General features: G+C 40.8%; 1 protein-coding gene across 1 annotated transcript in view; it reads left to right on the top strand.

The window, feature by feature from the left end:
• The first annotated feature begins 308 nt into the window (after positions 1–308).
• LOC122814090 (sulfotransferase 1C1-like) overlaps positions 309–18,009 on the top strand; it is a 198,196-nt gene continuing 180,495 nt past the window's right edge. Inside the window, exon 1 of the mRNA XM_044086700.1 lies at positions 309–507. The gene's annotated coding sequence lies outside the window, so the exon portion shown is untranslated. The remainder of the gene's footprint in view (positions 508–18,009) is intronic.

Raw genomic sequence — 18,009 nt, 5'->3', positions numbered from 1 at the left:
GAAAAGGTCTGAATTTTAGATGCACACACATTAAACTCGTGACCTAGCCTTTGTCCCTTCTGATATGGCCAGTCTTCCATATACAGGATCCTGTTGAAGTAATGGAGCTTCCTGACGCTAGGAATGAAATACATACCACACAGAAATAAAAAAATAGTTGGGCATGCGAATAGTTTTTATTGTGTGGTAGAGACATTTGATTTGCCTAGATCTCAGTTCATCCTATCAGATATAATAGCCATCTGCACTGCCCACTGCTTGCCACTAAAGGGCATCACTAAACTTCATTTCAGCAGCAGTGCATGATCAGAGGGAAAAGCACATGAAGGCCTGTTCATAACGGGTTAATTCATATCAGAAAAAAACCTGAAAACAACACTGCAAGGCTGAAGTTCACATACCACAGTGAAGGAGGCATTGGGTTTCTGTCCTTGTGAAACACTTAACTGTGACTGTTCTTTGAATACACTGAGTAGGTTAAAACCTCTCCTACAGGACTCACTAAAGGTAAGTGAGTTTGGAAAAATTTGTACTTAGTCACTATAACCAATAGTCGATCTCAACAAAAATAAATTACATATTTTCACTGAGAGTTTCACCAAGTACTTTTTGTTTACATTGTGGAACGGAGAACTTCAGGCTTAATTGTTATTCACTGAGTGGAACTGAAGGACCTTATTTAAGACACCGTTGCTAAGTAAAGTACCTCTGAAAGGAGCCTGAAAGAGACAGCTGAGACCCTGCATTTGTGGGCTGTGTGGGAGACGGGGGGGGGGGGACTGAGTCTTTCAGTAAAGCAAACGGTAACTACAAATTTCTTGGTGCAAAATGACGTATGAATATGTGTGTGTGTGTGTGTGTGTGTGTGTGTGTGTGTGTGTGCATGCGTGTGCGTGTGCGTGTGCGTGTGTGTGTGTGTGTGTGTGTGTGTGTGTATGTGTGTGTGTGTGTGTGTGTGTGTGTGTGTATGTGCGTGTGCGTGCGCGTGTGTGTGTGTGTGTGTGTGTGAGTGTGTGTGTGTGTGTGTGTGTGTGTGTGTGTGTGTGTGCGTGCATAGAGACAGGTAGATATGTTACACTTAGATACATATCTGATAGTAACCACTGAAGTAATGCCTGAACAGTAAATAGTGTGAAGACAGGGAGCAAGTCATTAACAGGCTACAAAAAGCCGACGACATCAAATAAAGGTGAGGCAAAAGAAAAGGACACTGCATATCAGATCAAAGGAGCAGTGCCAGTGAATGAGAACGTTGTGGAGTGCTGTGAAAGGGAGGGGGGTGCTGTATTCATAATGGGGATGTGAGAATGTGTGACAAGGATTTAAGTTGAAATTTCCACTGCTCACTCTATCAAGTTTGGAAAAATATCAACAGGACATGAATGTAAAAGAGGAACTCAAAAGTAATGACATGTTATGGGCAGAGGAAAAGGGTTTAAGTATGAAAAGGGCCCCTCTTGTTAAGAAATGTCTCACTTAAACCTCTAAAGTGTACTCATTTTTCTGCACCCTTATTTTTGCCTTACATATCCTAAATGATAAATGAAAAATGGGACATACTAACACAATCCCATTCTCAGTATTTGGGTATTTTAAATCCAGATTTCAAACACCATTTTATTAAACCATCTAGGCTGTGAAGTCCATTTCTCTGGCCCATAATACTTCCTTTCTGCAGGCATATTTATATGGCAGCATCAGCATTGTCATAGAACAGCACCCCCTGGGTTGGAATGTGCATAAGCAGGCGTGGCCTGTGTGATTGGCATGCCAAATGGGTGTGATGTTGTATGTAAATGATGCATGACTGACTGCCATGCAGATTAGACAGTGACAGCATGCAGACATTGGTTGTTGATTGTCCCATATGGAAATCCCCCCGTACATGTGATTTGTGAATAAATGTTCCTGAGACTGAATTAAATGGTGCAGGTGGTTAAAGTAAGTAGTAAGACATTTCCCTTTGTCTTAGGGCAATGAATCTTAAATGTGTGACAACCCCTTCAATGTGCAATACAGTGGAACATTAGTTATAACTATCCAAGGCATACCTCTCAGCTATGTCGTATTACAAGGAACAGCGTTAGTTTTTGAGTCCCAAAAACTCTGTATGCAAACAAGCCAATGCATCAGGTTTGCCACCTGTGTTGAAGGATCGAATTGAAAATGTCACTGCATATCATACCTTGATAAGGTGACTGCAACTAAGGTTGCCACCTTTTGAAATGCCCAAAGTGGGACATTTTTTGTAGAAACATGAGATTTTGCAGGACAAAACATACCCATGGCCAGTGCAAAGGACAGAACTTCACTTTAAAAAAGCTTATTTTTGTAGCATTTGAGTTGCTTATGCTATTTCTTATAATATTAAGGTGTTTCACATGAAAAATAACTGTTTTATGCAACTATTAAAAAAACTTAGGATATTTTTTGTCCTAAAATCTCAGGACATTTGTAATTTTTTAGTTTTTTTTCACAGGACACAATTGCCCAAAGAGAGACTGTCCCTCACAAAGTGGGACAGGTGGTAACTCTAATTGCGACTCATAGCTCTACCAGCCCCAATTTTGAAAAACTATCTTTATTTTGCTTAATGTTTTGCCCCCTCTCTTGGAAAATGCTTTATTTTCTGGCAACTCAGAGGATTAGAAAATCAAAAAACTCAATATGGGAATGAATAGGGCTTCCTTATTTCTCAGTGTTTTGGCACAACCTAGCTGAGTGGGGAGGACTTTGGTTTGAAGTTAAATCAATTATAAGTTTATAGGTTTATAGGTTTATACTAGGCTATCTGCCCTAAGGCATTTATAAGCCTAGCCCAAAGTTTTGTGGCTTACGCCACCCCTTATGTTAAAAAATACTGTGCCCATTAGTTTGTTGTGCCTCTGTCCAGCAGTGAAACAGAGATGATTCCCAGGGTAAACCTACGATTTCCCATCCATCGGTCAAGATTTCTCTTGAACAGAGCCAGTGAGGTGCTCTGCCTCACATGGACCGGGATTTTATTCCACAGCATAGGGAGTCTCTGGGTGATAAATCTATCCCTCCAGCACGTCCTATTTATATCCGTGCTAAGGTTTAAGTCACTTGCTCTAGTGGTTCTGGTGGATTTGGATTTTTTGAGGTGGAGCATGCCCATTAAGTCCGGGTTGGACATGGCCTTGTATGTCAGGCACAGGTCACCTCTGAGCAGATGGTATGCGACTGAATAGAGCTGGAGTTTCTTCAGTCTGGCAGCATATGACAGATTTTGGAGTCCCTTTATCCTTTTGGTGAGGAACGTTTGGGGTCTCTCCAATTGCTGCAGGTGTTGGGTGAGATACATCCCGAATGGGGCATTGTACTCGATCATTGGTCTGATAAGTGAAGAGTACAGGGGAACAATGAACTTACTTGATCTGGATGTGAATCCCTTCATGATCAGGTGGGCAATGTAGAAGGTTTTTCTAACCACTTTAGCAACGTGAGTGTCAAAAGAAAGGCCACTGTCAACCTGGGTCCCCAGGTCCCTGATAACCTCTTCTGTGCTTAGTGGATTGCCACCTATATGGTAGCTTGGGGTTACCTTGTTTTTCCCGAAGGGTATGACTATACATTTTTTGGCGTTTAACTTCAGGCCATGGCTCTGGCACCAGCTATCAGTTTCCTTGAGACCCCTCTGAAGGATATCTGTGCCCGATGTACTTTCCACTATGGCGCCCAGTTTGCAGTCATCTGCAAACTTTGTCAGCCATAGTCCTCCTATGTTTGCCTGTACTTCTGAGAAGTAGATGCCGAACAATAGGGGGCCAAGGACTGAGCCCTGTGGGACACCACTTGTGACAGGGCTTGGAGTCTGACATGGCGCCAGCAACTCTAACCCTGTGGGTTCTGTCCTTTAGCCAGTTTGCAACCCATCTTGTGACATATGGGTTTACATTTAGGCTGGTAAGTTTCCCTATAATACCCAAGTGGGGTATTGTGTCGAAAGCTTTTGCAAGGTCAAGGTAGGCTGTATGGACTGCCTTTCCCTCATCAATGGCCTTGGTGACTGTTTCAAAAAAGTCGACCAAGTTCAAAAGGCATGATCCGCCCTTGACAAAGCCAAACTGGGTCGGGTCCAATGTCTGCAAGTCCCCTATGTCTTTGTTTATGAGTTCCATTATGATCCTCTCCATAGCTTTGCAGACCAGGCTTATTAAGCTTATTATTTAATTAGAGACAATGCTCATTTTTAAATATTGTACCCTCTTCCCCAGGGGATTTAATCAAGAAATGCGGCTGTCGAATGTTTAAATGAAAATAATGATCGTATTGTGGGGTTGTTGGTGGGGATGGTGGGAGAGGTTATTGTGGTTTGACTGATTTATTTATAAAAAATATAAAAAAATATGTAAAGATGCTTAAAAACTGCTTTATAGGAATATAATGAATCTAATGGATGTAAGAGGATTGTTTGTTTAATCAATCTATTATGCTCTGACTATTTAAGAAGTTGTGTTCATGCAGGTTATTATCCCTTGAAGGCAAAAAGCCGAGGTACCAGGAGAATAAAGCGATTGCTATTGGCTTCCTAGTTTTTTGAAATCAGAGGATTAGTCAGCCAGTAACACAAGAAATTAGTACTTTGCACCATGTTCAGAAACCACAAGCTGATGCAATTGCTAAGCAGTAATTGAGCTACAATAATTAAAGCTTGCCCTGATACTGGGCCTTTGTACCGATTCTTGAGGAAAGAACTGAAGGACTACAGCGCAGTTATCAATTTGTTAACATGGGGGGGGGGGGCTGTGCACATTTTCCGTGCACAAGCGGTCATTTTAGTTTACACTATACTACTATGTTGTATGATAACACTTTACATACACACATTATATATACCTATTTCATACTGCATTCCTACAGTGATTTATTTCACCAGCTTGAGGACACGGATATTCCATCAATGTTGATGTACCCCATCGTGATGGTTGATCATCTGACCACCCAAAATGTGCAAATGTCAGCTGAGTTACTACAAAATGCACTGGTTTCCAACAGTTTCATTTTAAATAAATATTTTATGATAGTATATTTACTATTTAAACAAATAGCATACATTTTACTTTACTGATTCTTAGTTCACCCTCGAGGGAATGTGCCGAATACTCCATGAATTTTTATCAGGCTGGTGAAGACATCTCCATGAATATTCATTCAAGATTTGTACAGGTCACTGGGTATTGGGTGGTGGGTGGCATTTAGGCAGGACTTGCTACTGCGCATCCGAGGGGGTACTGTTTTATAACAACACCGCGATGTCCCATAATTCCTCAATAATAAATTAAAAGAAATTTGACAAAAAGTAATAAAAAACAGTGATAACTGTACATGGTGCCCTCTTGCAGCTATTGAGAGGATCTCTGTGCTGTGACAAATGTGGAAGAACTTTGGGAAGCATTCATTTTCTTTTACTCTGAAAACTTCTGTTAAGCATTTGATATCTGCAGGGTGCAGCTTTCTCTTCCCCACCCCTTGTATATAACCTCACCCTGCTTTTCATGTAGAATGAAGGCAAACTTAAGATATAAATGTGCAGCTACGTGTCATGGACAAATTCAAAATGTACAGAAGTAAGACAGCACGACCAATGTGACTGAATTTATTTGTCATTTAAAGGTAGCTTAGTTTTAATTATTACTACAAACCATTCAGCTTGGCAGGATCACTTACACCTTGAAATTTAAATATAGTAAGTTATTTGCGTTTGGATCCCATTTTGCATACAAACCAGTACACATGTTTCACCAGTCAGCCATGATGCATTCTGCACTTCCCTGCCAGTGGATATGGCTTGCGATACGACTTACTGATATCCATTCCCCACAGGGCCATGTAAGAAATGAATAACCAGTGCATAATAGATAAACTGAAAATAGTAGCATTTGGTATTATATGTAGGATCCTTTAGTTTTTTCATTAATGGAAGGAAACTGATGTTGAAGAAGGGCATCACCTAAAATTCAGAACAAACCAGAATCATAAATAAAATATGGGTCGTCTCCATTCAGTGCGTGGCTGAAACAATGGTGACAGGGCGGAGGTCACTAGTGAACTTGTGGTGACATTATTTAATCAGCAAAGGCTGTTCTTATTGACACCACTGTTTAGAAAGTGGAATTGTCCATGTTTGTATTACATGGCAGGGACAATATTTTGTACAATATGAAGTCAGCTGTGGTTTACTTCCTGCACAAGGGTCATGCATTAACAGGAGGATGTAAGAAGGATATTGTTAGAAATATACTTTGTGACATCATGACATCTGACAATTAGAAAAAAGGAAAAACAATAAAGCCAGCAACTGGATGGCTGTGAAAAAGTAGTTTATTCGTCAAACATCAGTCAGACTTCAATCTCACAGACCGGTTTCAGCATAGAGTTAGCTTAGCTTTCTTCAGTGTGACACACTGAAGAAGGCTAAGCTAACTCTATGCTGAAATCGGTCTGTGAGATTGAAGTCTGACTGATGTTTGACGAATAAACTACTTTTTCACAGCCATCCAGTTGCTGGCTTTATTGTTTTTCCTGGGTATCTTTTCTGGCCGTGCAATTTTCTCCATGCAGGGGACTGTTTTTCGCTTAATCTGACAATTAGAACTATTAAAATATGTATGTTCTAAAATAGATGTAGTTATGCATACTATTAACTGACAATGTAATAAAATGCATGCTGCAGCTAAGAAGCCATACCAGGACTATATTCTATGAACCTAGGAATTTTAGGATTTGTGACTACAAATGGTAAATAGTAGTGTAATGAAAACTGCTTGACAGGGTGAATCTGTTTGTATTTCCTGACATTACATATACCATGTGTGGAGGGGAAACTTTGGTCCTCACCTAAGTGATGAGTTTCATTTCTGTTCAGAATTCTTTTTTTTTTAATTCAAGCAGAATTCAAATCTTTTACGTACAAACTCTTTACTAATATGTATACCTTAACATTCATCCAGAGTTATCCTGATAGGCCATCTATCAGTCAAAAAAGGAAAAAATATAGTTTATTCAGTGTGATGATCCCATCTCTGGACAGTAATTAAGGAGCATGAATCCTCACCACTGGCACTGGAGAGGGACATTCACTTGGATCAAAAATGGATACACCTAGTATTTCCAGATGTGGTTCTCTGCATCAAGCACAATTCCCTTAAGAGCACACAGAGGACACAGTCAGTCTGGGGGCTGGGTCCTCTCTCTCTCTCTCCAGATATCCAGTAATACTCCCCACTGGCAGAGGGTTGAGTCCTCAGTTGAGTGTCGAAGCCAAGTCCTCCACCACCCTCTCCTTGGAACCAATGCTTCATGTCCCTGCTCCAAGTAGCTGACACTCACACTCTTTGAGATTTGAAACACCCACCCACCCACACACACACACACACACACACACACACACACACACACACACACACACACACACACACACACACACACACACACAAATGCATGCACACACACACACACACACACACACACACACACACACACACACACACACACACACACACACACACACACACACACACATATACGTACACACACACACACACACACACACACACACACACACACACACACACACACACATATGCACACGCACATACACACACACCTGGGAAAGGTTGGCACAGATTTATTAGCTATGGCCCTTCTGCCAAGACTATAAGGTAGTTACACCTCCACCAGACACTCCAAAATCAGCTACTCTAAGATTTTTGCAAAGGTACCTAATTATACTGAGTGAAATTAATATTAATACAAATGGTAAAGTTGGCCAAACAGCCAGACTTTCAGAAGTGGCCACAGTGTCACCAATAGATATAAGTACTCTCAAAAGTTAAAATATTATCTAAAGGCCCAGACAAAATGAAAATGAAACGTAAACATATTTAATAATAAATAATAAAAGAACATGAAAATACTAAACATCTATTTACAATAAACACCAGAGTTTCAGTTACAGGAAATATTAAAAATAACCCAGGTGGACAGGTTCACACAGTTACAAAAAAAAATACTTAACTAATCTCACTATATTTTTCTGACTGATCTAAAGAATTATTCTCTAGTTACTTACTAGAGCAAGGCAAGATGAAGTAAGTGAGAGATTCTTCTTTGTCAGATTACAAAAACAGAGTGTTCTGAGACTTCAGTCTCACCTAGTATTAAACATTACTTTTAGTGATAGATTACAGAATGACATCACATACATCTGGTCATATGACTTCTGGTCCCCATGCTCCTCCCTCTTGGCTAAAAGCTGTCAAGATTTAGCACATATGTGCCAATAATACATACACAGAGCCTTGCTAAGATCTGCTGCAGCTCCTGGAAGCCATAAAACAATCTTAAACCTCCATCCTTCCAGAGTAGCAATTAGTTCACCCCAATGACAATGCAGGAAACTTCCTAGTACATAATATTTGTATCTGGCTGCATTGAGAACTGTAAGATACAATCTTTATGGCCTAAGCCAGGTAATTTAATTTCAAACTATTTTCAAAGTTTGACTTTAACCTCTTCTCTTTCAGTCTTCTTCTTTCATCTGTTCCCATTAGGGGTTGCCACAGCAGATCATCTGTTTCCATTTCTTCCTGTCCTTTGCATCTTGCTTTGTCACACCAACCACCTGCATGTCCTCTCTCACCACATCCATAATCCTTATCTTAGGCCTTCCTCTTTTCCTCTTACCTGACAGTTCCATCCTTAGTATCCTTTTCCCAATATACCCCACATCCCTCCTCAACACATGTTCAAGACATTACTATCTCATCTCTCTGGCTTTGTCTCCAAACCATCCAACCTGAGCTGAACCTCTAATATACTGATTCCTAATCCTGTCCATCCTCATCACACCCAATGCAAATCTTGACATCTTTAACTCTGCCATCTCCAGTTCTGACTCCTGCCTTTTTGTCAATGCAGTCTCTAATCCATATAACATAGCTGATCTCACTACCCTCTTGTAGACCTTCCATTTCACTCTTACTGGTACCTGTCTGTCACAATTCACTCCTGACACTCTTCTCTACCCACTCCACTCTGCCTGTACTTTCTTCTTCACCTCTCTTCCACACTGACCAGTATTCTGAACTGTTGATCCCAAGTATTTAAACTCATCCATTTTTGCCAATTCTACTCTCTGCATCCTCACCATTTATCTATCCTCCCTCTCATTCACACACACACATATTCTGTCTTATTCCTGCTGACCTTCATTCCTCTCCTCTCTAGACCATATCTCCACCTCTCCAGGATCTCCTCAACCTGTTCCCTACTCTCACTCATCATCTTCTTTCAGCTGTTCCCATTAGGGGTCACCACAGCGGATCCTCTGTTTCCATTTCTTCCTGTCCTCTACATCTTGCTGTGTCACACCAACCACCTGCATGCCCTCTCTCACCACAAACATAAACCTTATCTCAGGCCTTCCTCTTTTCTTGTTATCTGGTAGCTTCATCCATAGCATCTATTTCCCAATATACTCAGCATCTCTCCTCAGCACATGTTCAAACCAATGTAATCTTGCCTCTCTGGCTTTGTCTCCAAACCATCCAACCTGGGCTGACCATCTAATATACTTATTCCTAATCCTGTCCACCCTCATCACACCCAGTGCAAATCTTAACATCTTTAACTCTGCCACATCCAGCTCTAACTCCTGCCTTTTTGTCAATGCCACTATCTCCAACCCATATAACATAGCTGGTCTCACTACCCTCTTGTAGACCTTCCCTTTCACTCTTACTGGTACTCGTCTGTCACAAATCACTCCTGACACTCTTCTCCACCCAGTCCATCCTGCTTGTACTCTCTTCCACACTCACCATTACCCTCAACTATTGACCCCAAGTATTTAAAAACACATCCACCTTTGCCACCTCTACTCCTTGCATCTTCTCCATTCCTCTATCCTCCCTCTCATTCACACACATATATTCTGTCTTAGTCCTGCTGACCTTCATTCCTCTTCTCTCTAGAGCATATCTCCACCTCTCCAGGGTCTCCTCCACCTGTTCCCTACTCTCACTACAGATCACAATGTCATCTTCAAACATCTTAGTCCACGGGGACTCCTGTCTGATCTCGTATGTCAACCTGTCCATCACCATTGCAAATAAGAAAGAGCTCAGAGTTTATCCTTGATGTAATCCCACCTCCACCTTAAACGCACCCACTGCAGACCTCACCGCTGTCACACTACCCTTGTACATATCCTGTACCACTCTTACATACTTCTCTGACACTCCTGACTTCCTCATACAATACCAAAACTCCTTGCTAGGCACCCTGTCTTATGGTTTTCTCTAAGTCTGCAAAAACATAATGCAACTCCTTCTGACCTTCTCTGTACTTCTCCATCAACACTCTCAGAGCAAACATTGCATCTGTAGTGCACTTTCCTGGCATGAAACCATACTGCTGATCACTAATCATCATGTCCCTTCTTAACCTAGCTTCCACTACTCTTTCCCATAACTTCATGCTGTGGCTGATCAGTTTAATCCCACTGTAGTTACAACAGCTCTGCACATCACCCTTATTCTTAAAAATCAGTACCAAAATACTTTTTCTCCATTCCTCAGGCATCCTCTCACTTTCCAAGATTTCATTAAACAATCTAGTTAAAAACCCCACTGCCATTTCACCTAAACACCTCCATGCTTCCACAGGTATGTCATCTGGGCCAACAGCCTTTCCATTCTTCATCCTCTTCATAGCTATCCTTACTTCCTCCTTGCTAATCCACTGCACTTCATGATTCACTATCCCTACATCATCCAACCTTCTCTCCCTCTCATTCTCTTCATTCATCAACCCCTCAAAGTACTCTTTCCATCTCCTCAACACACTCTCCTCACTTGTGAGTATGTTTCCCTCATTATCCTTTATCACCTTTACCTGCTGCACATCTTTCCTAGCTCGGTCCCTCTTTCTAGCCAATCAGTACAGGTCCTTTTCTCCCTCCTTAGTGTCCAACCTTTCATACAACTCTTCATATGCCTTATCCTTAGCCTTTGCCACCTCTCTCTTTGCCATGCACATCATCTCCTTATACTCCTGTCTACTTTCTTCATCTCTCTGACAATCCCACTTCTTCTTCACCAACCTCTTTCTCTGTATACTCTCCTGTACTTCCTCATTCCACCACCATGTCTCCTTGTCATCCTTCCTCTGTCCAGATGTTATACCAGGCACCTTTCTAGGTGTCTCCCTTACTAACTCTGCTGTAGTTATCCAGCTATTTGGTAACTCTTCAATGCCACCCAGTGCCTATCTTAACTATTCCTTAAACTCCACCTCACAATTACCCTTTTTCTATTTCCACCATTTGATCCTTGGTGCTGCCCTCACACTCCTCCTCCTCTTCTTGCTCACCAATGTCATCCTACAAACCACCATCCTATGCTGCCTAACGACACTTTCCCCAGTCACCACTTTACAGTCTCCAATCTCCTTCAAACTGGCTCTCCTACATAAGATATAATCCAACTGTGTGCATCTTCCTTCACTCTTGTACATCACTCTATACTCCTCCCTCTTGTTAAAATATGTATTCACCACAGCCATGTCCATCCTTTTCACAAATTTAACTATCATCTGACCTTTTGCTTAACACCATACCTACCCAACATTTCCTCATCCCCTCTTTTCCCTTCACCAACATGCCCATTGAAATCTGCTCCAATCACCAATCTCTCACCCTTGGGTACAGTCATCACCATTTCATCCAACTCACTCCGAAATGTTTATTTCTCATCCATTGCACACCTAACTTGTGGAGCATATGCGCTAACAACATTCATCATTACACCATCAATTTCCAGCATCATAAACATCACTTTATCCGACACTCTTTTCAACTCCAAAAGACTCTTAGCATACTGTTCCTTCAGGATAATGCCTACGCCATTTCTCCTCCCATCCACACCATGACAAAACAATCTGAACCCACCACTGATACACCTTGCCTTACTCCCCTTCCATCTGGTCTCTTTTACACACAATATACCAACCTTCCTTCTGTCCATCATATTGGCTAGCTCTCTCCCTATACCAGTCATACTGCCAACATTCAAAGTTCCGACCCTCACTACCACAGTCCTAGCCTTTCTCCTCTCTTCCTGCCTTCAGCCATGCTTTCCCCCTCTTCTCCTCCTTCGGCCAACAGTAGCCCAATTTCTGCCAGCACCCTGTTGGCTAACAGTACTGGTGGTGGTGATTGTTAACCCGGGCCTTGACCGATCTGATATGTAAATATTTACTGCTGTCCACATGAATGTTTTGGCAAAGTTTTATGCCGGATGCCCTTCATGACGCAGCCCTCCACAATGTCATCCACAAACTTCATACTCCACGTGAACTCCTGTCTGATTTTGTCTGTCAACCTGTCCATCATCACTGCAAATAAGAAAGGGCTCAGAGCTGATCCTTGATGTAATCCCACCTCCACCTTAAATGCATCCATCAGTCCTGCCGCAGACCTCACCACTGTCACACTACCCTCATACATATCCTGTACCACTCTTACATACTTCTCTGCCACTCCTGACTTGCTCACACAATACCACAACTCCTCTGTAGGCACCCTGTCATATCTTTCCTCTAATTCCACAAAGACACAGTGCAACTCCTTCTGACCTACTCTATAGTTCTCCATCAACACTCAGAGCAAACATCGCATCTACAGTGTTCTTTCCCAGCACAAAATCATACCGCTGCTCACTAATCATCACCTCCCTTCTTAAACTAGCTTCCACTACTCTTTCCCATACACTCCATAGCTCAGACCAACATCTCCTTTAGATTTACAAACCCAGCAAAACCACTGGAAACTTCTCTATAAGCACTCAGTCGCAAATGCTTGGAATAAACTGCCCCAACACATAAGATTAATTTCTAACACAAACTGTTTAAAAAAATCACTAAAGGACTACTTAACTCTTGGACTTGCTCTTGCACTGACCCACCTTAATCAACCTCTATCCTTCCCTACACATCTATTAAGCACCCTCCTTTCTATCTCTCCCCACTACTCTCTACCAAGTCTCCTTTTCTCATCCTCCACTTGTTCCACAGGATAGGCCTTACATCAGTCTCTTTGGTCTTTAAGTGTAATACAAATCATTATGTACATTTACAGTGACTATGTGTAGGGGAACCTTGTTGTGTCTACTATAACTACTGTATCCTGTCACTGTTACTGTGTATTCTGTCACTGTTACTGTGTATTTTATCACTGCTACTGTGTATTCTATCACTGCTACTGTGTATCCTATCACTGTTACTGTGTATCCTATCACTGTTACTGTGTATCCTACTGCTGTTACTCTGTATACTGTTACTGTGTATTCTATCACTGTTACAGTGTATTCTGTCACTGTTACTGTGTATTCTGTCACTGCTACTGTGTATTATATCACTGCTACTGTGTATCCTATCACTGTTACTGTGTATCCTATCACTGTTACTGTGTATCATACTGCTGTTACTCTGTATACTGTTACTGTTACTGTGTATTCTATCACTGTTACAGTGTATTCTGTCACTGTTACTGTGTATCCTATCACTGTTACTGTGTATCCTATCACTGCTAATGTGTATACTATCACTGTTATTGTGTATCCTATCACTGTTACTGTGTATCCTACTGCTGTTACTCTGTATACTGTTACTGTGTATCCTATCACTGTTACTGTGTATTCTATCACTGCTACTGTGTATCCTATCACTGTTACAGTGTATTCAGTCACTGTTACTGTGTATTCTATCACTGCTACTGTGTATCCTAGCACTGTTACTGTGTATCCTATCACTGTTACTGTGTATCCTACTGCTGTTACTCTGTATACTGTTACTGTGTATCTTATCACAGTTACTGTGTATTCTATCACTGCTACTGTGTATCCTATCACTGTTACTGTGTATTCTGTCACTGCTACTGTGTATCCTATCACTGTTACTGTGTATTCTATCACTGCTACTGTGTATCCTATCACTGTTACTGTGTATTCTATCACTGTTACTGTGTATCCTACTGCTGTTACTCTGTATACTGTGACTGTTACGGTGTATCCCATCACTGTTACTGTGCATCATATCACTGTTACTGTGTATCCTATCACTGTTACTGTGTTTCAATCACTATTACTGTGTATCCTATCCCTGTTACTGTGTATTCTATCACTGCTACTATGTATCCTATCACTGTTACTGTGTATTCTATCACTGTTACTGTGTATCCTACTGCTGTTACTCTGTATACTGTTACTGTTACTGTGTATTCTATCACTGTTACAGTGTATTCTGTCACTGTTACTCTGTATTCTATCACTGTTACTGCGTATCCTATCACTGTTACTGTGTATTCTATCACTGTTACTGTGTATCCTACTGCTGTTACTCTGTATACTGTTACTGTTACTGTGTATTCTATCACTGTTACGGTGTATTCTGTCACTGTTACTGTGTATTCTATCACTGTTACTGTGTATCCTATCACTGTTACTGTGTATCCTATCACTGCTAATGTGTATCCTATCACTGTTACTGTGTATCCTATCACTGTTACTGTGTATCCTACTGCTGTTACTCTGTATACTGTTACTGTGTATCCTATCACTGTTACTGTGTATTCTATCACTGCTACTGTGTATCCTATCACTGTTACAGTGTATTCTGTCACTGTTACTGTGTATTCTATCACTGCTACTGTGTATCCTATCACTGCTACTGGGTATCCTATCACTGTTACTGTGTATCCTACTGCTGTTACTCTGTATACTGTTACTGTGTATCCTATCACAGTTACTGTGTATTCTATCATTGCTACTGTGTATCCTATCACTGTTACTGTGTATTCTGTCACTGCTACTGTGTATCCTATCACTGTTACTGTGTATTCTATCACTGCTACTGTGTATCCTATCACTGTTACTGTGTATTCTATCACTGTTATTGTGTATCCTACTGTTGTTACTCTGTATACTGTTACTGTTACGGTGTATCCTATCACTGTTACTGTGCATCCTATCACTGTTACTGTGTATCCTATCACTGTTACTGTGTATCCTATAACTGTTACTGTGTTTCGATCACTATTACTGTGCATTTTATCCCTGTTACTGTATATTCTATCACTGCTACTATGTATCCTATCACTGTTACTGTGTATTCTATCACTGTTACTGTGTATCCTGCTGCTGTTACTCTGTATACTGTTACTGTTACTGTGTATTCTATCACTGTTACAGTGTATTCTGTCACTGTTACTGTGTATTCTATCACTGTTACTGCGTATCCTATCACTGTTACTGTGTATTCTATCACTGTTACTGTGTATCCTACTGCTGTTACTCTGTATACTGTTACTGTTACTGTGTATTCTATCACTGTTACAGTGTATTCTGTCACTGTTACTGTGTATTCTATCACTGTTACTGTGTATCCTATCACTGTTACTGTGTATCCTATCACTGCTACTGTGTATCCTATCACTGTTACTGTGTATCCTATCACTGTTACTGTGTATCCTACTGCTGTTACTCTGTATACTGTTACTGTTACTGTGTATCCTATCACTGTTACTGTGTATTCTATCACTGCTACTGTGTATCCTATCACTGTTACAGTGTATTCTGTCACTGTTACTGTGTATTCTATAACTGCTACTGTGTATCCTGTCACTGTTACTGTGTATCCTATCACTGTTACTGTGTATCCTACTGCTGTTACTCTGTATACTGTTACTGTTACTGTGTATTCTATCACTGTTACTGTGTATTCTATCACTGCTACTGTGTACGGTGTATTCTATCACTGCTACTGTGTATCCTATCACTGTTACTGTGTATTCTATCACTGCTACTGTGTATCCTATCACTGTTACTGTGTATTCTATCACTGTTACTGTGTATCCTACTGCTGTTACTCTGTATACTGTTACTGTTACTGTGTATCATATCACTGTTACTGTGTTTCGATCACTGTTACTGTGTATCCTGTCACTGTGTATTCTATCACTGCTACTGTGTATCCTATCACTGTTACTGTGTATCTTACTGCTGTTACTCTGTACACTGTTACTGTTACTGTGTATCCTATCACTGTTACTGTGTATTCTATCACTGTTACTGTGTATCCTATCACTGTTACAGTGTATTTTGTCACTGTTACTGTGTATTCTATTACTGCTACTGTGTATCCTATCACTGTTACTGTGTATCCTATCACTGTTACTGTGTATTCTATCACTGCTACTATGTATCCTATCACTGTTACTGTGTATTCTATCACTGTTACTGTGTATCCTATCACTGTTACTGTGTATCCTACTGCTGTTACTCTGTATACTGTTACTGTGTATCCTATCACTGTTAGTGTGCATCTTATCATTGTTACTGCTACTATGTATAAGAGGATGCCTTACATCTCTAGGACGATGCCTTATATCAGTAAGAAATTATACTTTAATCTTTGTTTAAGATGTAACTACTTATGGTTACTGTTATACAGTATCTAATTATTGTTATTGTAACTTTGTATGTCTTGAAATTGTATGTGATTACTGTTTTACTATAATGTGGTTACATTTATAATTTACTGTAATTATCTACCTTTTTGGAGCTTTTCTCCTCAGGTCTCTGCTAAAAATGGGCACCTGCCCAGCCAGACTGACTCGGTCAACAAATGTCAAATAAATAAATCAATATAAGAGGGAACTGGCTGAGCAGAGGAAGAAATCCCTTTCTAGCTTAAACAAATTAGAGATCTTGTCAAATACTACAAAGCTAATTACAAATAAATAAATAAATAAATAAATAAATAGCCTCCCCATCTAAGGATAATGACAAGGCATTCTTTAACTATGTCCAAAATCTAAAGGGTATACTCAGCTATAAGCTGAACTGGTTGTGGATGTCACCAACCATGCTCAACCAGATTTAATATCCAACCTGCTAGCTGACAGATTTGGAGAAAACTTCACCCATTTTCCCCTCCATTCATCCCTCAAAGTATACCTGCCACCATTCCTCAGCCTGTTATCTCAAGAGTGCAGGTCATCTTGGTGCTCTCCAAGGCTAAAACATGGCATAAATGGGACCAGACAACATCCCAAGTTTCCTTTTAAACAACTTAAAACATGACTTAGCAGACCCACTTGGATCCCGGATTAACTACAGCCTGTGAACTGGCTATGTTCCAGTGGAATGGGGGACAGCAACAGTAATCCCTCTGCACGAAGGGGGACGATCAACTGACCCTGGGAATTATAGGCCATAAGCTTGACTAGCCTCATCTGCAAGGCCATGGAAAGAATCATTATGGACCTTATTGACAAGGACGTAGGCAATTTCCAAACTCTGGACCCAACCTAGTTCGGATTTGTTAAAGGTAGATCATGCCTGTCAAACATTGTTTACTTCTTCGAGAAAGTCACCAAGGCCCTAGATGTGGGAAACACAGTCCATACTGCCTATCTTGACCTAGAAAAGGCATTTGACAAAATCCTTCATGCAGGTCTTAAAGAGAAGCTCTTCCACTTGAGAATTAAGCCCTACATTACCAGTTGGGTAGCCAACTGCGTCACCAACAGGACACATCCTGTCAAAGTGAGTGACTTTACCTCTAGCAAAAGACCAGCCACCAGTGGTGTACCACAATTTTCTGTGCTGGGCCCCTTACTGTTTGGAATTTATTTCTCAGAAGTCAAGGTAAACTTAGATGGTCTGTGGCTTACCATGGTCGCTGACCATTGAAAATTGGGAGAAATCACTGAGTCCCCCAACAATGGTAATATATTGCAGACAGGGTTAACACAGACAAATGATTGGTACAAAAGCCACAGATTAAAGCTAAATTAAAAAAAAATATTATTATTCTTCCTTTTGAGAAAGCTGATATACCTGATAATTACATTAGAGACAGCACCCCCCTAAGTGTAGACCCAGTGGTACATGATCTGGGTACTCAGGTTGATAGCAATCCAAA

This window comes from Protopterus annectens, chromosome 10.part0 (genome assembly GCF_019279795.1).
Source record: "Protopterus annectens isolate FY-2018-M chromosome 10.part0, PAN1.0, whole genome shotgun sequence".
Classification (NCBI taxonomy): domain Eukaryota; kingdom Metazoa; phylum Chordata; order Ceratodontiformes; family Protopteridae; genus Protopterus; species Protopterus annectens.
This window is presented reverse-complemented; position numbering and strand designations above follow the sequence as displayed.